The sequence below is a fragment of the Schistocerca gregaria genome, chromosome 10 (genome assembly GCF_023897955.1).
Source record: "Schistocerca gregaria isolate iqSchGreg1 chromosome 10, iqSchGreg1.2, whole genome shotgun sequence".
In the NCBI taxonomy this organism is placed as follows: domain Eukaryota; kingdom Metazoa; phylum Arthropoda; class Insecta; order Orthoptera; family Acrididae; genus Schistocerca; species Schistocerca gregaria.
The window spans coordinates 57,815,442-57,836,638 of record NC_064929.1 but is presented as its reverse complement, the minus strand read 5'-3'; positions in this window follow the sequence as shown (position 1 = coordinate 57,836,638).

Here is a 21,197-nt window from a genome sequence, read left to right as displayed (position 1 = left end):
CGCTATGACATTCTATAGGAACTATGCCATCTCTTTCCCAATCGTGTATTGTTTCCCTCGCAACGAAACGGCTGTCTGCTAGGAGTGGATTCTCTCTTTTCCGATGCACTATTTCATGTTTACTATGTCCCACGCACCATCACATTGACGAATTAACGCAGAAATTGCGTCGTTATGACATACTATAGGAACTATGCCATCTCTTTCCCAATCGTGTATTGTTTCCCCGGCAACGAAAGGACTGACTGCTAGGAGTGTATTCTCTCTTTTCCGATGCACTATTTCGTGTTTACTGTGTCCCACGCACCATCACATTGACGAATTAACGCAGAAATTGCGTCGCTATGACATACTATAGGAACAATACCATCTCTTCCCCAATCGTGTATTGTTTCCCCGGCAACGAAAGGGCTGTCTGCTAGGAGTGGATTCTCTCTTTTCCGATGCACTATTTCGTGTTTACTGTGTCCAACGCACCATCAGATTGACGAATTAACGCAGAAATTGCGTCGCTATGACATACTATAGGACCTATGCCATCTCTTTCCCAATCGTGTATTGTTTCCCCGGCAACGAAAGGGCTGTCTGCTAGGAGTCGATTCTCTCTTTTCCGATGCACTGTTTCGTCTTTACTGTGTCCCACGCACAATCACATTGACGAAATAACGCAGAAATTGCGTCGCTATGACATACTATAGGAACTATGCCATCTCTTTCCCAATCGTGAATTTTTTCCCCGGCAACGAAAGGACTGACTGCTAGGAGTGTATTCTCTCTTTTCCGATGCACTATTTCGTGTTTACTATGTCCCACGCACCCTCACATTGACGAATTAACGCAGAAATTGCGTCGCTATGACATACTATAGGAACTATGCCATCTCTTTGCCAATCGTGTATTGTTTCCCTGGCAACGAAAGGGCTGTCTGCTAGGAGTCGATTCTCTCTTTTCCGAGGCACTATTTCATGTTTACTATGTCCCACGCACCATCACATTGACGAATTAACGCAGAAATTGCGTCGCTATGACATTCTATAGGAACTATGCCATCTCTTTCCCAATCGTGTATTGTTTCCCTGGCAACGAAAGGGCTGTCTGCTAGGAGTGGATTCTCTCTTTTCCGATGCACTGTTTCATGTTTACTATGTCCCACGCACCATCACATTGACGAATTAACGCAGAAATTGCGTCGCAATGACATACTATAGGAACTATGCCATCTCTTTCCCAATCGTGTATTGTTTCCCCGGCAACGAAAGGACTGACTGCTAGGAGTGTATTCTCTCTTTTCCGATGCACTATTTCGTGTTTACTGTGTCCCACGCACCATCACATTGACGAATTAACGCAGAAATTGCGTCGCTATGACATACTATAGGACCTATGCCATCTCTTTCCCAATCGTGTATTGTTTCCCCGGCAACGAAAGGGCTGTCTGCTAGGAGTGGATTCTCTCTTTTGCGATGCACTATTTCGTGTTTACTGTGTCCCACGCAGCATCACATTGACGAAATAACGCAGAAATTGCGTCGCTATGACATACTATAGGAACTATGCCATCTCTTTCCCAATCGTGAGTTTTTTCCCCGGCAACGAAAGGACTGACTCCTAGGAGTGTATTCTCTCTTTTCCGATGCACTATTTCGTGTTTACTATGTCCCACGCACCCTCACATTGACGAATTAACGCAGAAATTGCGTCGCTATGACATACTATAGGAACTATGCCATCTCTTTGCCAATCGTGTATTGTTTCCCCGGCAACGAAAGGGCTGTCTGATAGGAGTGGATTCTCTTTTTTCCGATGCACTATTTCATGTTTACTATGTCCCACGCACCATCACTTTGACGAATTAACGCAGAAATTGCGTCGCTATGACATTCTATAGGAACTATGCCATCTCTTTCCCAATCGTGTATTGTTTCCCCGGCAACGAAAGGACTGACTGCTAGGAGTGGATTCTTTCTTTTCCGATGCACTATTTCGTGTTTACTATGTCCCACGCACCCTCACATTGACGAATTAACGCAGAAATTGCGTCGCTATGACATACTATTGGAACTGTGCCATCTCTTTCCCAATCGTGTATTGTTTCCCCGGTAACGAAAGGGCTGTCTCCTAGGAGTGGATTCTCTCTTTTCCGATGCACTATTTCATGTTTACTATGACCCATGCACCATCACATTGACGAATTAACGCAGAAATTGCGTCGCTATGACATACTATAGGAACTATGCCATCTCTTTCCCAATCGTGTATTGTTTCCCCGGCAACGAAAGGGCTGTCTGCTAGGAGTCGATTCTCTCTTTTCCGATGCACTATTTCGTGTTTACTATGTCCCACGCACCCTCACATTGACCGATTAACGCAGAAATTGCGTCGCTATGACATACTATAGGAACTATGCCATCTCTTTCCCAATCGTGTATTGTTTCCCCGGCAACGAAAGGGCTGTCTGCTAGGAGTGGATTCTCTCTTTTCCGATGCACTATTTCATGTTTACTATGTCCCACGCACCATCACATTGACGAATTAACGCAGAAATTAAGTCGCTATGACATCCCTTTCCCAATCGTGTATTGTTTCCCCGGCAACGAAAGGGCTGTCTGCTAGGAGTGGATTCTCTCTTTTCCGATGCACTATTTCATGTTTACTATGTCCCACGCACCCTCACATTGACGAATTAACGCAGAAATTGCGTCGCTATGACATACTATAGGAACTATGCCATCTCTTTCCTAAACGTGTACTGTTTCCCCGGCAACGAAAGGGCTGTCTGCTAGGAGTGGATTCTCTCTTTTCCGATGCACTATTTCGTGTTTACTGTGTCCCACGCACCATCGCATTGACGAAATAACGCAGAAATTGCGTCGCTATGACATACTATAGGAACTATGCCATCTCTTTCCCAATCGTGAATTTTTTCCCCCGGCAACGAAAGGACTGACTGCTAGGAGTGTATTCTCTCTTTTCCGATGCACTATTTCTTGTTTACTATGTCCCACGCACCCTCACATTGACGAATTAACGCAGAAATTGCGTCGCTATGACATACTATAGGAACTATGCCATCTCTCTGCCAATCGTGTATTGTTTCCCCGGCAACGAAAGGGCTGTCTGCTAGGAGTGGATTCTCTCTTTTCCGATGCACTATTTTATGTCTTCTATGTCCCACGCACCATCACATTGACGAATTAACGCAGAAATTGCGTCGCTATGACATTCTATAGGAACTATGCCATCTCTTTCCCAATCGTGTATTGTTTCCCTCGCAACGAAACGGCTGTCTGCTAGGAGTGGATTCTCTCTTTTCCGATGCACTATTTCATGTTTACTATGTCCCACGCACCATCACATTGACGAATTAACGCAGAAATTGCGTCGTTATGACATACTATAGGAACTATGCCATCTCTTTCCCAATCGTGTATTGTTTCCCCGGCAACGAAAGGACTGACTGCTAGGAGTGTATTCTCTCTTTTCCGATGCACTATTTCGTGTTTACTGTGTCCCACGCACCATCACATTGACGAATTAACGCAGAAATTGCGTCGCTATGACATACTATAGGAACAATACCATCTCTTCCCCAATCGTGTATTGTTTCCCCGGCAACGAAAGGGCTGTCTGCTAGGAGTGGATTCTCTCTTTTCCGATGCACTATTTCGTGTTTACTGTGTCCAACGCACCATCAGATTGACGAATTAACGCAGAAATTGCGTCGCTATGACATACTATAGGACCTATGCCATCTCTTTCCCAATCGTGTATTGTTTCCCCGGCAACGAAAGGGCTGTCTGCTAGGAGTCGATTCTCTCTTTTCCGATGCACTGTTTCGTCTTTACTGTGTCCCACGCACAATCACATTGACGAAATAACGCAGAAATTGCGTCGCTATGACATACTATAGGAACTATGCCATCTCTTTCCCAATCGTGAATTTTTTCCCCGGCAACGAAAGGACTGACTGCTAGGAGTGTATTCTCTCTTTTCCGATGCACTATTTCGTGTTTACTATGTCCCACGCACCCTCACATTGACGAATTAACGCAGAAATTGCGTCGCTATGACATACTATAGGAACTATGCCATCTCTTTGCCAATCGTGTATTGTTTCCCTGGCAACGAAAGGGCTGTCTGCTAGGAGTCGATTCTCTCTTTTCCGAGGCACTATTTCATGTTTACTATGTCCCACGCACCATCACATTGACGAATTAACGCAGAAATTGCGTCGCTATGACATTCTATAGGAACTATGCCATCTCTTTCCCAATCGTGTATTGTTTCCCTGGCAACGAAAGGGCTGTCTGCTAGGAGTGGATTCTCTCTTTTCCGATGCACTGTTTCATGTTTACTATGTCGCACGCACCATCACATTGACGAATTAACGCAGAAATTGCGTCGCAATGACATACTATAGGAACTATGCCATCTCTTTCCCAATCGTGTATTGTTTCCCCGGCAACGAAAGGACTGACTGCTAGGAGTGTATTCTCTCTTTTCCGATGCACTATTTCGTGTTTACTGTGTCCCACGCACCATCACATTGACGAATTAACGCAGAAATTGCGTCGCTATGACATACTATAGGACCTATGCCATCTCTTTCCCAATCGTGTATTGTTTCCCCGGCAACGAAAGGGCTGTCTGCTAGGAGTGGATTCTCTCTTTTGCGATGCACTATTTCGTGTTTACTGTGTCCCACGCAGCATCACATTGACGAAATAACGCAGAAATTGCGTCGCTATGACATACTATAGGAACTATGCCATCTCTTTCCCAATCGTGAGTTTTTTCCCCGGCAACGAAAGGACTGACTCCTAGGAGTGTATTCTCTCTTTTCCGATGCACTATTTCGTGTTTACTATGTCCCACGCACCCTCACATTGACGAATTAACGCAGAAATTGCGTCGCTATGACATACTATAGGAACTATGCCATCTCTTTGCCAATCGTGTATTGTTTCCCCGGCAACGAAAGGGCTGTCTGATAGGAGTGGATTCTCTTTTTTCCGATGCACTATTTCATGTTTACTATGTCCCACGCACCATCACTTTGACGAATTAACGCAGAAATTGCGTCGCTATGACATTCTATAGGAACTATGCCATCTCTTTCCCAATCGTGTATTGTTTCCCCGGCAACGAAAGGACTGACTGCTAGGAGTGGATTCTTTCTTTTCCGATGCACTATTTCGTGTTTACTATGTCCCACGCACCCTCACATTGACGAATTAACGCAGAAATTGCGTCGCTATGACATACTATTGGAACTGTGCCATCTCTTTCCCAATCGTGTATTGTTTCCCCGGTAACGAAAGGGCTGTCTCCTAGGAGTGGATTCTCTCTTTTCCGATGCACTATTTCATGTTTACTATGACCCATGCACCATCACATTGACGAATTAACGCAGAAATTGCGTCGCTACGACATAGTACAGGAACTATGCCATTTCATTCCCAATCGTGTATTGTTTCCCCGGCAACGAAAGGACGTACTGCTAGGAGTGTATTCTCTCTTTTCCGATGCACTATTTCGTGTTTACTATGTCCCACGCACCCTCACATTGACGAATTAACGCAGAAATTGCGTCGCTATGACATACTATATTAACTATGCCATCTCTTTCCCAATCGTGTACTTTTTCCCCGGCAACGAAAGGGCTGTCTGCTAGGAGTGGATTCTCTCTTTTCCGATGCACTATTTCGTGTTTACTGTGTCCCACGAACCATCACATTGACGAATTAACGCAGAAATTGCGTCGCTATGACATACTATAGGAACTATGCCATCTCTTTCCCAATCGTGCATTGTTTCCCCGGCAACGAAAGTGCTGTCTGCTTGGAGTGGATTCTCTCTTTTCCGATGCACTATTTCGGGTTTACTGTGTCCCACGCACCATCACACTGACGAATTAACGCAGAAATTGCGTCGCTATGACATACTATAGGAACTATGCCATCTCTTTCCCAGTCGTGTATTTTTTCCCTGGCAACGAAAGGGCTGTCTGCTAGGAGTGGATTCTCTCTTTTCCGATGGACTATTTCGTGTTTACTGTGTCCCACGCACCATCACACTGACGAATTAACGCAGAAATTGCGTCGCTATGACATACTATAGGAACTATGCCATCTCTTTCCCAGTCGTGTATTGTTTCCCTGGCAACGAAAGGGCTGTCTGCTAGGAGTGGATTCTCTCTTTTCCGATGCACTATTTCGTGTTTACTGTGTCCCACGCACCATCACATTGACGAATTAACGCAGAAATTGCGTCGCTATGACATACTATAGTAACTATGCCATCTCTTTCCCAATCGTGAATTGTCTCCCCGGCAACGAAAGGGCTGTGTGCTAGGAGTGGATTCTCTCTTTTCCGATGCACTATTTCATGTTTACTATGTCCCACGCACCATCATATTGACGAATTAACGCAGAAATATCGTCGCTATGACATACTATAGGAACTATGCCATCTCTTTCCCAATCGTGTATTGTTTGCCCAGCAACGAAAGGGCTGTCTGCTAGGAGTGGATTCTCTCTTTTCCGATGCACTATTTCGTGTTTACTGTGTCCCACGCACCATCACATTCACGAATTAACGCAGAAATTGCGTCGCTATGACATACTATAGGAATTATGCCATCTCCTTCCCAATTGTGTATTGTTTCCCTGGCAACGAAAGGGCTGTCTGCTAGGAGTGGATTCTCTCTTTTCCGATGCACTATTTCGTGTTGACTGTGTCCCACGTACCATTACATTGACGAATTAACGCAGAAATTGCGTCGCTATGACATACTATAGGACCTATGCCATTTCTTTCCCATCGTGTATTGTTTCCCCGGCAACGAAACTGCTGTCTGCTAGGAGTGGATTCTCTCTTTTCCGATGCACTATTTCGTGTTTACTGTGTCCCACACACCATCACATTGACGAATTAACGCAGAAAGTGACGCGCTATGACATACAATAGGAACTATGCCATCTCTATCCCAATCGTGTATTGTTTCCCCGGCAACGAAACGGCTGTCTGCTAGGAGTGGATTCTCTCTTTTCCGATGCACTATTTCGTGTTTACTGTGTCCCACGCACAATCACATTGACGAATTAACGCAGAAATTGCGTCGCTATGACATACTATAGGACCTATGCCATCTCTTTCCCAATCGTGTATTGTTTCCCCGGCAACGAAAGGGCTGTCTGCTAGGAGTGGATTCTCTCTTTTCCGATGCACTATTTCGTGTTTACTGTGTCCCACGAAACATCACATTGACGAAATAATGCAGAAATTGCGTCGCTATGAGATACTATAGGAACTATGCCATCTCTTTCCCAATCGTGTATTGTTTCCCCGGCAGCGAAAGGACTGACTGCTAGGAGTGTATTCTCTATTTTCCGATGCACTATTTCGTGTTTACTGTGTCCCACGCACCCTCACATTGACGAATTAACGCAGAAATTGCGTCGCTATGACATACTATAGGAACTATGCCGTATCTTTCCCAATCGTGTATTGTTTCCCCGGCAACGAAAGGGCTGTCTGCTAGGAGTGGATTCTCTCTTTTCCGATGCACTATTTCGTGTTTACTATGTCCCACGCACCCTCACATTGACGAATTAACGCAGAAATTGCGTCGCTATGACATACTATAGGAAGTATGCCATCTCTTTCCCAATCGTGTATTGTTTCCCCGGCAACGAAAGGGCCGTCTTGCTATGAGTGGATTCGCTTTTTTCCGTTGCACTATTTCGTGTTTACTATGTCCCTCGCACCCTCACATTGACGAATTAACGCAGAAATTGCGTCGCTATGACATACTATAGGAACTATGCCATCTCTTTCCCAACCGTGTATTGTTTCCCCGGCAACGAAAGGGCTGTCTGCTACGAGTGGATTCTCTTTTTTCCGATGCACTATTTCCTGTTTACTGTGTCCCACGCACCATCACATTGACGAAATAATGGAGAAATTGCGTCGCTATGACATACTATAGGAACTATGCCATCTCTTTCCCAATCGTGTATTGTTTCCCCGGCAACGAAAGGGCCTTCTTGCTAGGAGTGGATTCTCTTTTTTCCGATGCACTATTTCGTGTTTACTATGTCCCACGCACCATCACATTGACGAATTAACGCAGAAATTGCGTCGCTATGACATACTATAGGAACTATGCCATCTCTTTCCCAATCGTGTATTGTTTCCCCGGCAACGAAAGGGCCGTCTTGCTAGGAGTGGATTCTCTTTTTTCCGATGCACTATTTCGTGTTTACTATGTCCCACGCACCCTCACATTGACGAATTGATGCAGAAATTGTGTCGCTATGACATACTATAGGAACTATGCCATCTCTTTCCCAATCGTGTATTGTTTCCCCGGCAACGAAAGGGCTGTCTGCTAGGAGTGGATTCTCTCTTTTCCGATGCACAATTTCGTGTTTACTGTGTCCCACGCACCATCACATTGACGAATTAACGCAGAAATTGTGTCGCTATGACATACTATAGGAACTATGCCATCTCTTTCCCAATCGTGTATTGTTTCCCTGGCAACGAAAGGGCTGTCTGCTACGAGTGGATTCTCTCTTTTCCGATGCACTATTTCGTGTTTACTATGTCCCACGCACCCTCACATTGACGAATTACCGCAGAAATTGTGTCGCTATGACATACTATAGGAACTATGCCATCTCTTTCCCAATCGTGTATTGTTTCCCCGGCAACGAAAGGGCCGTCTTGCTAGGAGTGGATTCTCTTTTTTTTGATGCACTATTTCGTGTTTACTGTGTCCCACGCACCATCACATTGGCGAATTAACGCAGAAATTGCGTCGCTATGACATACTATAGGAACTATGCCATCTCTTTCCCAATCGTGTATTGTTTCCCCGGCAACGAAAGGGCTGTCTGCTAGGAGTCGATTCTCTCTTTTCCGATGCACTATTTCGTGTTTACTGTGTCCCACGCACCATCACATTGGCGAATTAACGCAGAAATTGCGTCGCTATGACATACTATAGGAACTATGCCATCTCTTTCCCAATCGTGTATTGTTTCCCCGGCAACGAAAGGGCTGTCTGCTACGAGTGGATTCTCTCTTTTCCGATGCACTCTTTCGTGTTTACTGTGTCCCACGCACCATCACATTGATCAAATAACGGAGAAATTGCGTCGCTATGACATACTATAGGAACTATGCCATCTCTTTCCCAATCGTGTATCGTTTCCCCGGCAACGAAAGGGCCGTCTTGCTAGGAGTGGATTCTCTTTTTTCCGATGCACTATTTCGTGTTTACTATGTCCCACGCACCCTCACATTGACGAATTAACGCAGAAATTGCGTCGCTATTACCTACTATAGGAACTATGCTATCTCTTTCTCAATCGTGTATTGTTTCCCCGGCAACGAAAGGGCTGTCTGCTAGGAGTGGATTCTCTCTTTTCCGATGCACTATTTCGTGTTTACTATGTCCCACGCACCCTTACATTGACGAATCAATGCAGAAATTGTGTCGCTATGACATACTATAGCAACTATGCCATCTCTTTCCCAATCGTGTATTGTTTCCCCGGCAATGGAAGGGCTGTCTGCTAGGTGTGGATTCTCTCTTTTCCGATGCACTATTTCGTGTTTACTGTGTCCCACGCACCCTCACATTGACGAATTAACGCAGAAATTGCGTCGCTATGACATACTATAGGAACTATGCCATCTCTTTCCAGAACGTGTATTGTTTCCCCGGCAACGAAAGGGCTGTCTGCTAGGAGTCGATTATCTCTTTTCCGATGCACTATTTCGTGTTTACGGTGTCCCATGCACCATCACATTGACGAATTAACGCAGAAATTGCGTCGCTATGACATACTATAGGAACTATGCCATCTCTTTCCCAATCGTGTATTGTTTCCCCGGCAACGAAAGGGCTGTCTGCTAGGTGTGGATTCTCTCTTTTCCGATGCACTATTTCGTGTTTACTGTGTCCCATGCACCATCACATTGACGAATTAACGCAGAAATTGCGTCGCTATGACATACTATAGGAACTATGCCATCTCTTTCCCAATCGTGTATTGTTTCCCCGGCAACGAAAGGGCTGTCTGCTAGGAGTGGATTCTCTATTTTCCGATGCACTATTTCGTGTTTACTATGTCCCACGCACCCTCACATTGACGAATTAACGCAGAAATTGCGTCGCTATGACATACTATAGGAACTATGCCATCTCTTTCCCAATCGTGTATTGTTTCCCCGGCAACGAAAGGGCCATCTTGCTAGGAGTGGATTCGCTTTTTTCCGATGCACTATTTCGTGTTTACTATGTCCCACGCACCCTCACATTGAGGAATTAACGCAGAAATTGCGTCGCTATGACATACTATAGGAACTATGCCATCTCTTTCCCAATCGTGTATTGTTTCCCCGGCAACGAAAGGGCTGTCTGCTAGGAGTCGATTCTCTCTTTTCCGATGCACTATTTCGTGTTTACTGTGTCCCACGCACCATCACATTGGCGAATTAACGCAGAAATTGCGTCGCTATGACATACTATAGGAACTATGCCATCTCTTTCCCAATCGTGTATTGTTTCCCCGGCAACGAAAGGGCTGTCTGCTAGGAGTGGATTCTCTCTTTTCCGATGCACTATTTCATGTTTACTATGTCCCACGCACCCTCATATTGACGAATTAACGCAGAAATTGCGTCGCTATGACATACTATAGAAACTATGCCATCTCTTTCCCAATCGTGTATTGTTTCCCCGGCAACGAAAGGGCTGTCTGCTAGGAGTCGATTCTCTCTTTTACGATGCACTATTTCGTGTTTACTGTGTCCCACGCACCCTCACATTGACGAATTAACGCAGAAATTGCGTCGCTATGACATACTATAGGAACTATGCCATCTCTTTCCCAATCGTGTATTGTTTCCCCAGCAACGAAAGGGCTGTCTGCTAGGAGTGGATTCTCTCTTTTCCGATTCACTATTTCGTGTTTACTATGTCCCACGCACCATCACATTGACGAATTAACGCAGAAATTGCGTCGCTACGACATACTATAGGAACTATGGCATCTCTTTCCCAATTGTGTATTGTTTCCCTGGCAACGAAAGGGCTGTCTGCTAGGAGTGGATTCTCTCTTTTTCGATGCACTATTTCGTGTTTACTGTGTCCCACGCACCATTACATTGACGAATTAACGCAGAAATTGCGTCGCTATGACATACTATAGGACCTATGCCATTTCATTCCCATCGTGTATTGTTTCCCCGGCAACGAAAGGGCTGTCTGCTAGGAGTGGATTCTCTCTTTTCCGATGCACTATTTCGTGTTTACTGTGTCCCACGCACCATCACATTGACGAATTAACGCAGAAAGTGACGCGCTATGACGTACTATAGGAACTATGCCATCTCTATCCCAATCGTGTATTGTTTCCCCGGCAACGAAACGGCTGCCTGCTAGGAGTGGATTCTCTCTTTTCCGGTGCACTATTTCGTGTTTACTGTGTCCCACGCACCCTCACATTGACGAATTAACGCAGAAATTGCGTCGCTATGACATACTATAGGAACTATGCCATATCTTTCCCAATCGTGTATTGTTTCCCCGGCAACGAAAGGGCTGTCTGCTAGGAGTGGATTCTCTCTTTTCCGATGCACTATTTCATGTTTTCTATGTCCCACGCACCATCACATTGACGAATTAACGCAGAAATTGCGTCGCTATGACATTCTATAGGAACTATGCCATCTCTTTCATAAACGTGTACTGTTTCCCCGGCAACGAAAGTGCTGTCTGATAGGAGTGGATTCTCTCTTTTTCGATGGACTATATCGTGTTTAGTGTGCCCCACGAACCATCAGATTGACGAATTAACGCAGAAATTGCGTCGCTATGGCATACTACAGGAACTATGCCGTCTCTTTCCTAATCGTGTATCGTTTCCCCGGCAACGAAAGGGCCGTCTTGCTAGGAGTGGATTCTCTTTTTTCCGATGTACTATTTCGTGTTTACTATGTCCCACGCACCCTCACATTGACGAATTAACGCAGAAATTTCGTCGCTATGACATACTATAGGAACTATGCCATCTCTTTCCCAATCGTGTATTGTTTCCCCGGCAACGAAAGGGCCGTCTTGCTAGGAGTGGATTCGCTTTTTTCCGATGCACTATTTCGTGTTTACTATGTCCCACGCACCCTCACATTGACGAATTGACGCCGAAATTGCGTCGCTATGACATACTATGGGAAATATGCCATATCTTTCCCAACCGTGTAATGTTTCCCCGGCAACGAAAGGGCTGTCTGCTACGAGTGGATTCTCTCTTTTCCGATGCACTATTTCCTGTTTACTGTGTCCCACGCACCATCACATTGACGAAATAACGGAGAAATTGCGTCGCTATGACATACTATAGGAACTATGCCATCTCTTTCCCAATCGTGTATTGTTTCCCCGGCAACGAAAGGGCCTTCTTGCTAGGAGTGGATTCTCTTTTTTCCGATGCACTATTTCGTGTTTACTATGTCCCACGCACCATCACATTGACGAATTAACGCAGAAATTGCGTCGCTATGACATACTATAGGAACTATGCCATCTCTTTCCCAATCGTGTATTGTTTCCCCGGCAACGAAAGGGCCGTCTTGCTAGGAGTGGATTCTCTTTTTTCCGATGCACTATTTCGTGTTTACTATGTCCCACGCACCCTCACATTGACGAATTGATGCAGAAATTGCGTCGCTATGACATACTATAGGAACTATGCCATCTCTTTCCCAATCGTGTATTGTTTCCCCGGCAACGAAAGGGCTGTCTGCTAGGAGTGGATTATCTCTTTTCCGATGCACAATTTCGTGTTTACTGTGTCCCACGCACCATCACATTGACGAATTAACGCAGAAATTGCGTCGCTATGACATACTATAGGAACTATGCCATCTCTTTCCCAATCGTGTATTGTTTCCCTGGCAACGAAAGGGCTGTCTGCTACGAGTGGATTCTCTCTTTTCCGATGCACTATTTCGTGTTTATTATGTCCCACGCACCCTCACATTGACGAATTACCGCAGAAATTGTGTCGCTATGACATACTATAGGAACTATGCCATCTCTTTCCCAATCGTGTATTGTTTCCCCGGCATCGAAAGGGCTGTCTGCTACGAGTGGATTCTCTTTTTTCCGATGCACTATTTCGTGTTTACTATGTCCCACGCACCCTCACATTGACAAATTGACGCAGAAATTGCGTCGCTATGACATACTATAGGAACTATGCCATCTCTTTCCCAATCATGTATTGTTTCCCCAGCAACGAAAGGGCTGTCTGCTAGGAGTGGATTCTCTCTTTTCCGATGCACTATTTCCTGTTTACTGTGTCCCACGCACCATCACATTGACGAAATAACGGAGAAATTGCGTCGCTATGACATACTATAGGAACTATGCCATCTCTTTCCCAATCGTGTATTGTTTCCCCAGCAACGAAAGGGCCTTCTTGCTAGGAGTGGATTCTCTTTTTTCCGATGCACTATTTCGTGTTTACTATGTCCCACGCACCATCACATTGACGAATTAACGCAGAAATTGCGTCGCTATGACATACTATAGGAACTATGCCATCTCTTTCCCAATCGTGTATTGTTTCCCCGGCAACGAAAGGTCCGTCTTGCTAGGAGTGGATTCTCTTTTTTCCGATGCACTATTTCGTGTTTACTATGTCCCACGCACCCTCACATTGACGAATTGATGCAGAAATTGCGTCGCTATGACATACTATAGGAACTATGCCATCTCTTTCCCAATCGTGTATTGTTTCCCCGGCAACGAAAGGGCTGTCTGCTAGGAGTGGATTATCTCTTTTCCGATGCACAATTTCGTGTTTACTGTGTCCCACGCACCATCACATTGACGAATTACCGCAGAAATTGTGTCGCTATGACATACTATAAGAACTATGCCATCTCTTTCCCAATCGTGTATTGTTTCCCCGGCAACGAAAGGGCCGTCTTGCTAGGAGTGGATTCTCTTTTTTCCGATGCACTATTTCGTGTTTACTATGTCCCACGCACCCTCACATTGACAAATTGACGCAGAAATTGCGTCGCTATGACATACTATAGGAACTATGCCATCTCTTTCCCAATCATGTATTGTTTCCCCAGCAACGAAAGGGCTGTCTGCTAGGAGTGGATTCTCTCTTTTCCGATGCACTATTTCCTGTTTACTGTGTCCCACGCACCATCACATTGACGAATTAATAGAGAAATTGCGTCGCTATGACATACTATAGGAACTATGCCATCTCTTTCCCAATCGTGTATTGTTTCCCCGGCAACGAAAGGGCTGTCTGCTAGGAGTGGATTCTCTCTTTTCCGATGCACTATTTCATGTTTACTATGTCCCACGCACCCTCATATTGACGAATTAACGCAGAAATTGCGTCGCTATGACATACTATAGGAACTATGCCATCTCTTTCCCAATCGTGTATTGTTTCCCCGGCAACGAAAGGGCTGTCTGCTACGAGTGGATTCTCTCTTTTCCGATGCACAATTCCTGTTTACTGTGTCCCACGCACCATCACATTGACGAAATAACGGAGAAATTGCGTCGCTATGACATACAATAGGAACTATGCCATCTCTTTCCCAATCGTGTATTGTTTCCCCGGCAACGAAAGGGCCTTCTTGCTAGGAGTGGATTCTCTTTTTTCCGATGCACTATTTCGTGTTTACTATGTCCCACGCACCATCACATTGACGAATTAACGCAGAAATTGCGTCGCTATGACATACTATATGAACTATGCCATCTCCTTCCCAATCGTGTATTGTTTCCCCGGCAACGAAAGGGCCGTCTTGCTAGGAGTGGATTCTCTTTTTTCCGATGCACTATTTCGTGTTTACTATGTCCCACGCACCCTCACATTGACGAATTGATGCAGAAATTGCGTCGCTATGACATACTATAGGAACTATGCCATCTCTTTCCCAATCGTGTATTGTTTAACCGGCAACGAAAGGGCTGTCTGCTAGGAGTGGGTTATCTCTTTTCCGATGCACAATTTCGTGTTTACTGTGTCCCATGCACCATCACATTGACGAATTAACGCAGAAATTGCGTCGCTATGACATACTATAGGAACTATGCCATCTCTTTCCCAATCGTGTATTGTTTCCCTGGCAACGAAAGGGCTGTCTGCTACGAGTGGATTCTCTCTTTTCCGATGCACTATTTCGTGTTTACTATGTCCCACGCACCCTCACATTGACGAATTACCGCAGAAATTTTGTCGCTATGACATACTATAGGAACTATGCCATCTCTTTCCCAATCGTGTATTGTTTCCGCGGCAACGAAAGGGCTGTCTGCAAGGGTGGATTCTCTCTTTTCCGATGCACTATTTCATGTTTAATGTGTCCCACGCACCATCGCATTGACAAATTAATGCAGAAATTGCGTCGCTATGACATACTATAGGAACTATGCCATCTCTTTCCCAATCGTGTATTATTTCCGCGGTAACGAAAGAGCTGTCTGCTAGGAGTGAATTCTCTCTTTTCCGATGCACTATTTCGTGTTTTCTGTGTCCCACGCACCATCACATTGACGAATTAACGCAGAAATTGCGTCGCTATGACATACTATAGGAACTGTGCCATCTCTTTCCCAATCGTCTATTGTTTCCCCGGCAACGAAAGGTCTGTCTACTAGGAGTGGATTCTCTCTTTTCCGATGCACTATTTCGTGTTTACTATGTCCCACGCACCCTCACATTGACGAATTAACGCAGAAATTGCGTCGCTATGACATACTAGAGGAACTATGCCATCTCTTTCCCAATCGTGTATTGTTTCCCCGGCAACGAAAGGGCCGTCTTGCTAGGAGTGGATTCTCTTTTTTCCGATGCACTATTTCGTGTTTACTATGTCCCACGCACCCTCACATTGACGAATTGACGCAGAAATTGCGTCGCTATGACATACTATAGGAACTATGCCATCTCTTTCCCAATCGTGTATTGTTTCCCCGGCAACGAAATTGCTGTCTGCTAGGAGTGGATTCTCTCTTTTCCGATGCACTATTTCCTGTATACTGTGTCCCACGCACCCTCACATTGACGAATTAATGGAGAAATTGCGTCGCTATGACATACTATAGGAACTATGCCATCTCTTTCCCAATCGTGTATTGTTTCCCCGGCAACGAAAGGGCTGTCTGCTAGGAGTGGATTCTCTCTTTTCCGATGCACTATTTCATGTTTACTATGTCCCACGCACCATCACATTGACGAATTAACGCAGAAATTGCGTCGCTATGACATACTATAGGAACTATGCCATCTCTTTCCCAATCGTGTATTGTTTCCCCGGCAACGAAAGGGCCATCTTGCTAGGAGTGGATTCGCTTTTTTCCGATGCACTATTTCGTGTTTACTATGTCCCACGCACCCTCACATTGAGGAATTAACGCAGAAATTGCGTCGCTATGACATACTATAGGAACTATGCCATCTCTTTCCCAATCGTGTATTGTTTCCCCGGCAACGAAAGGGCTGTCTGCTAGGAGACGATTCTCTCTTTTCCGATGCACTATTTCGTGTTTACTGTGTCCCACGCACCATCACATTGGCGAATTAACGCAGAAATTGCGTCGCTATGACATACTATAGGAACTATGCCATCTCTTTCCCAATCGTGTATTGTTTCCCCGGCAACGAAAGGGCTGTCTGCTAGGAGTGGATTCTCTCTTTTCCGATGCACTATTTCATGTTTACTATGTCCCACGCACCCTCATATTGACGAATTAACGCAGAAATTGCGTCGCTATGACATACTATAGAAACTATGCCATCTCTTTCCCAATCGTGTATTGTTTCCCCGGCAACGAAAGGGCTGTCTGCTAGGAGTCGATTCTCTCTTTTACGATGCACTATTTCGTGTTTACTGTGTCCCACGCACCCTCACATTGACGAATTAACGCAGAAATTGCGTCGCTATGACATACTATAGGAACTATGCCATCTCTTTCCCAATCGTGTATTGTTTCCCCAGCAACGAAAGGGCTGTCTGCTAGGAGTGGATTCTCTCTTTTCCGATTCACTATTTCGTGTTTACTATGTCCCACGCACCATCACATTGACGAATTAACGCAGAAATTGCGTCGCTACGACATACTATAGGAACTATGGCATCTCTTTCCCAATTGTGTATTGTTTCCCTGGCAACGAAAGGGCTGTCTGCTAGGAGTGGATTCTCTCTTTTTCGATGCACTATTTCGTGTTTACTGTGTCCCACGCACCATTACATTGACGAATTAACGCAGAAATTGCGTCGCTATGACATACTATAGGACCTATGCCATTTCATTCCCATCGTGTATTGTTTCCCCGGCAACGAAAGGGCTGTCTGCTAGGAGTGGATTCTCTCTTTTCCGATGCACTATTTCGTGTTTACTGTGTCCCACGCACCATCACATTGACGAATTAACGCAGAAAGTGACGCGCTATGACGTACTATAGGAACTATGCCATCTCTATCCCAATCGTGTATTGTTTCCCCGGCAACGAAACGGCTGCCTGCTAGGAGTGGATTCTCTCTTTTCCGGTGCACTATTTCGTGTTTACTGTGTCCCACGCACCCTCACATTGACGAATTAACGCAGAAATTGCGTCGCTATGACATACTATAGGAACTATGCCATATCTTTCCCAATCGTGTATTGTTTCCCCGGCAACGAAAGGGCTGTCTGCTAGGAGTGGATTCTCTCTTTTCCGATGCACTATTTCATGTTTTCTATGTCCCACGCACCATCACATTGACGAATTAACGCAGAAATTGCGTCGCTATGACATTCTATAGGAACTATGCCATCTCTTTCATAAACGTGTACTGTTTCCCCGGCAACGAAAGTGCTGTCTGATAGGAGTGGATTCTCTCTTTTTCGATGGACTATATCGTGTTTAGTGTGCCCCACGAACCATCAGATTGACGAATTAACGCAGAAATTGCGTCGCTATGGCATACTACAGGAACTATGCCGTCTCTTTCCTAATCGTGTATCGTTTCCCCGGCAACGAAAGGGCCGTCTTGCTAGGAGTGGATTCTCTTTTTTCCGATGTACTATTTCGTGTTTACTATGTCCCACGCACCCTCACATTGACGAATTAACGCAGAAATTGCGTCGCTATGACATACTATAGGAACTATGCCATCTCTTTCCCAATCGTGTATTTTTTCCCCGGCAACGAAAGGGCCGTCTTGCTAGGAGTGGATTCGCTTTTTTCCGATGCACTATTTCGTGTTTACTATGTCCCACGCACCCTCACATTGACGAATTGACGCAGAAATTGCGTCGCTATGACATACTATGGGAAATATGCCATATCTTTCCCAACCGTGTAATGTTTCCCCGGCAACGAAAGGGCTGTCTGCTACGAGTGGATTCTCTCTTTTCCGATGCACTATTTCCTGTTTACTGTGTCCCACGCACCATCACATTGACGAAATAACGGAGAAATTGCGTCGCTATGACATACTATAGGAACTATGCCATCTCTTTCCCAATCGTGTATTGTTTCCCCGGCAACGAAAGGGCCTTCTTGCTAGGAGTGGATTCTCTTTTTTCCGATGCACTATTTCGTGTTTACTATGTCCCACGCACCATCACATTGACGAATTAACGCAGAAATTGCGTCGCTATGACATACTATAGGAACTATGCCATCTCTTTCCCAATCGTGTATTGTTTCCCCGGCAACGAAAGGGCCGTCTTGCTAGGAGTGGATTCTCTTTTTTCCGATGCACTATTTCGTGTTTACTATGTCCCACGCACCCTCACATTGACGAATTGATGCAGAAATTGCGTCGCTATGACATACTATAGGAACTATGCCATCTCTTTCCCAATCGTGTATTGTTTCCCCGGCAACGAAATGGCTGTCTGCTAGGAGTGGATTATCTCTTTTCCGATGCACAATTTCGTGTTTACTGTGTCCCACGCACCATCACATTGACGAATTAACGCAGAAATTGCGTCGCTATGACATACTATAGGAACTATGCCATCTCTTTCCCAATCGTGTATTGTTTCCCTGGCAACGAAAGGGCTGTCTGCTACGAGTGGATTCTCTCTTTTCCGATGCACTATTTCGTGTTTACTATGTCCCACGCACCCTCACATTGACAAATTGACGCAGAAATTGCGTCGCTATGACATACTATAGGAACTATGCCATCTCTTTCCCAATCATGTATTGTTTCCCCAGCAACGAAAGGGCTGTCTGCTAGGAGTGGATTCTCTCTTTTCCGATGCACTATTTCCTGTTTACTGTGTCCCACGCACCATCACATTGACGAAATAACGGAGAAATTGCGTCGCTATGACATACTATAGGAACTATGCCATCTCTTTCCCAATCGTGTATTGTTTCCCCAGCAACGAAAGGGCCTTCTTGCTAGGAGTGGATTCTCTTTTTTCCGATGCACTATTTCGTGTTTACTATGTCCCACGCACCATCACATTGACGAATTAACGCAGAAATTGCGTCGCTATGACATACTATAGGAACTATGCCATCTCTTTCCCAATCGTGTATTGTTTCCCCGGCAACGAAAGGTCCGTCTTGCTAGGAGTGGATTCTCTTTTTTCCGATGCACTATTTCGTGTTTACTATGTCCCACGCACCCTCACATTGACGAATTGATGCAGAAATTGCGTCGCTATGACATACTATAGGAACTATGCCATCTCTTTCCCAATCGTGTATTGTTTCCCCGGCAACGAAAGGGCTGTCTGCTAGGAGTGGATTATCTCTTTTCCGATGCACAATTTCGTGTTTACTGTGTCCCACGCACCATCACATTGACGAATTACCGCAGAAATTGTGTCGCTATGACATACTATAAGAACTATGCCATCTCTTTCCCAATCGTGTATTGTTTCCCCGGCAACGAAAGGGCCGTCTTGCTAGGAGTGGATTCTCTTTTTTCCGATGCACTATTTCGTGTTTACTATGTCCCACGCACCCTCACATTGACAAATTGACGCAGAAATTGCGTCGCTATGACATACTATAGGAACTATGCCATCTCTTTCCCAATCATGTATTGTTTCCCCAGCAACGAAAGGGCTGTCTGCTAGGAGTGGATTCTCTCTTTTCCGATGCACTATTTCCTGTTTACTGTGTCCCACGCACCATCACATTGACGACTTAATGGAGAAATTGCGTCGCTATGACATACTATAGGAACTATGCCATCTCTTTCCCAATCGTGTATTGTTTCCCCGGCAACGAAAGGGCTGTCTGCTAGGAGTGGATTCTCTCTTTTCCGATGCACTATTTCATGTTTTCTATGTCCCACGCACCCTCATATTGACGAATTAACGCAGAAATTGCGTCGCTATGACATACTATAGGAACTATGCCATCTCTTTCCCAATCGTGTATTGTTTCCCCGGCAACGAAAGGGCTGTCTGCTACGAGTGGATTCTCTCTTTTCCGATGCACAATTCCTGTTTACTGTGTCCCACGCACCATCACATTGACGAAATAACGGAGAAATTGCGTCGCTATGACATACAATAGGAACTATGCCATCTCTTTCCCAATCGTGTATTGTTTCCCCGGCAACGAAAGGGCCTTTTTGCTAGGAGTGGATTCTCTTTTTTCCGATGCACTATTTCGTGTTTACTATGTCCCACTCACCATCACATTGACGAATTAACGCAGAAATTGCGTCGCTATGACATACTATATGAACTATGCCATCTCTTTCCCAATCGTGTATTGTTTCCCCGGCAACGAAAGGGCCGTCTTGCTAGGAGTGGATTCTCTTTTTTCCGATGCACTATTTCGTGTTTACTATGTCCCACGCACCCTCACATTGACGAATTGATGCAGAAATTGCGTCGCTATGACATACTATAGGAACTATGCCATCTCTTTCCCAATCGTGTATTGTTTAACCGGCAACGAAAGGGCTGTCTGCTAGGAGTGGGTTATCTCTTTTCCGATGCACAATTTCGTGTTTACTGTGTCCCATGCACCATCACATTGACGAATTAACGCAGAAATTGCGTCGCTATGACATACTATAGGAACTATGCCATCTCTTTCCCAATCGTGTATTGTTTCCCTGGCAACGAAAGGGCTGTCTGCTACGAGTGGATTCTCTCTTTTCCGATGCACTATTTC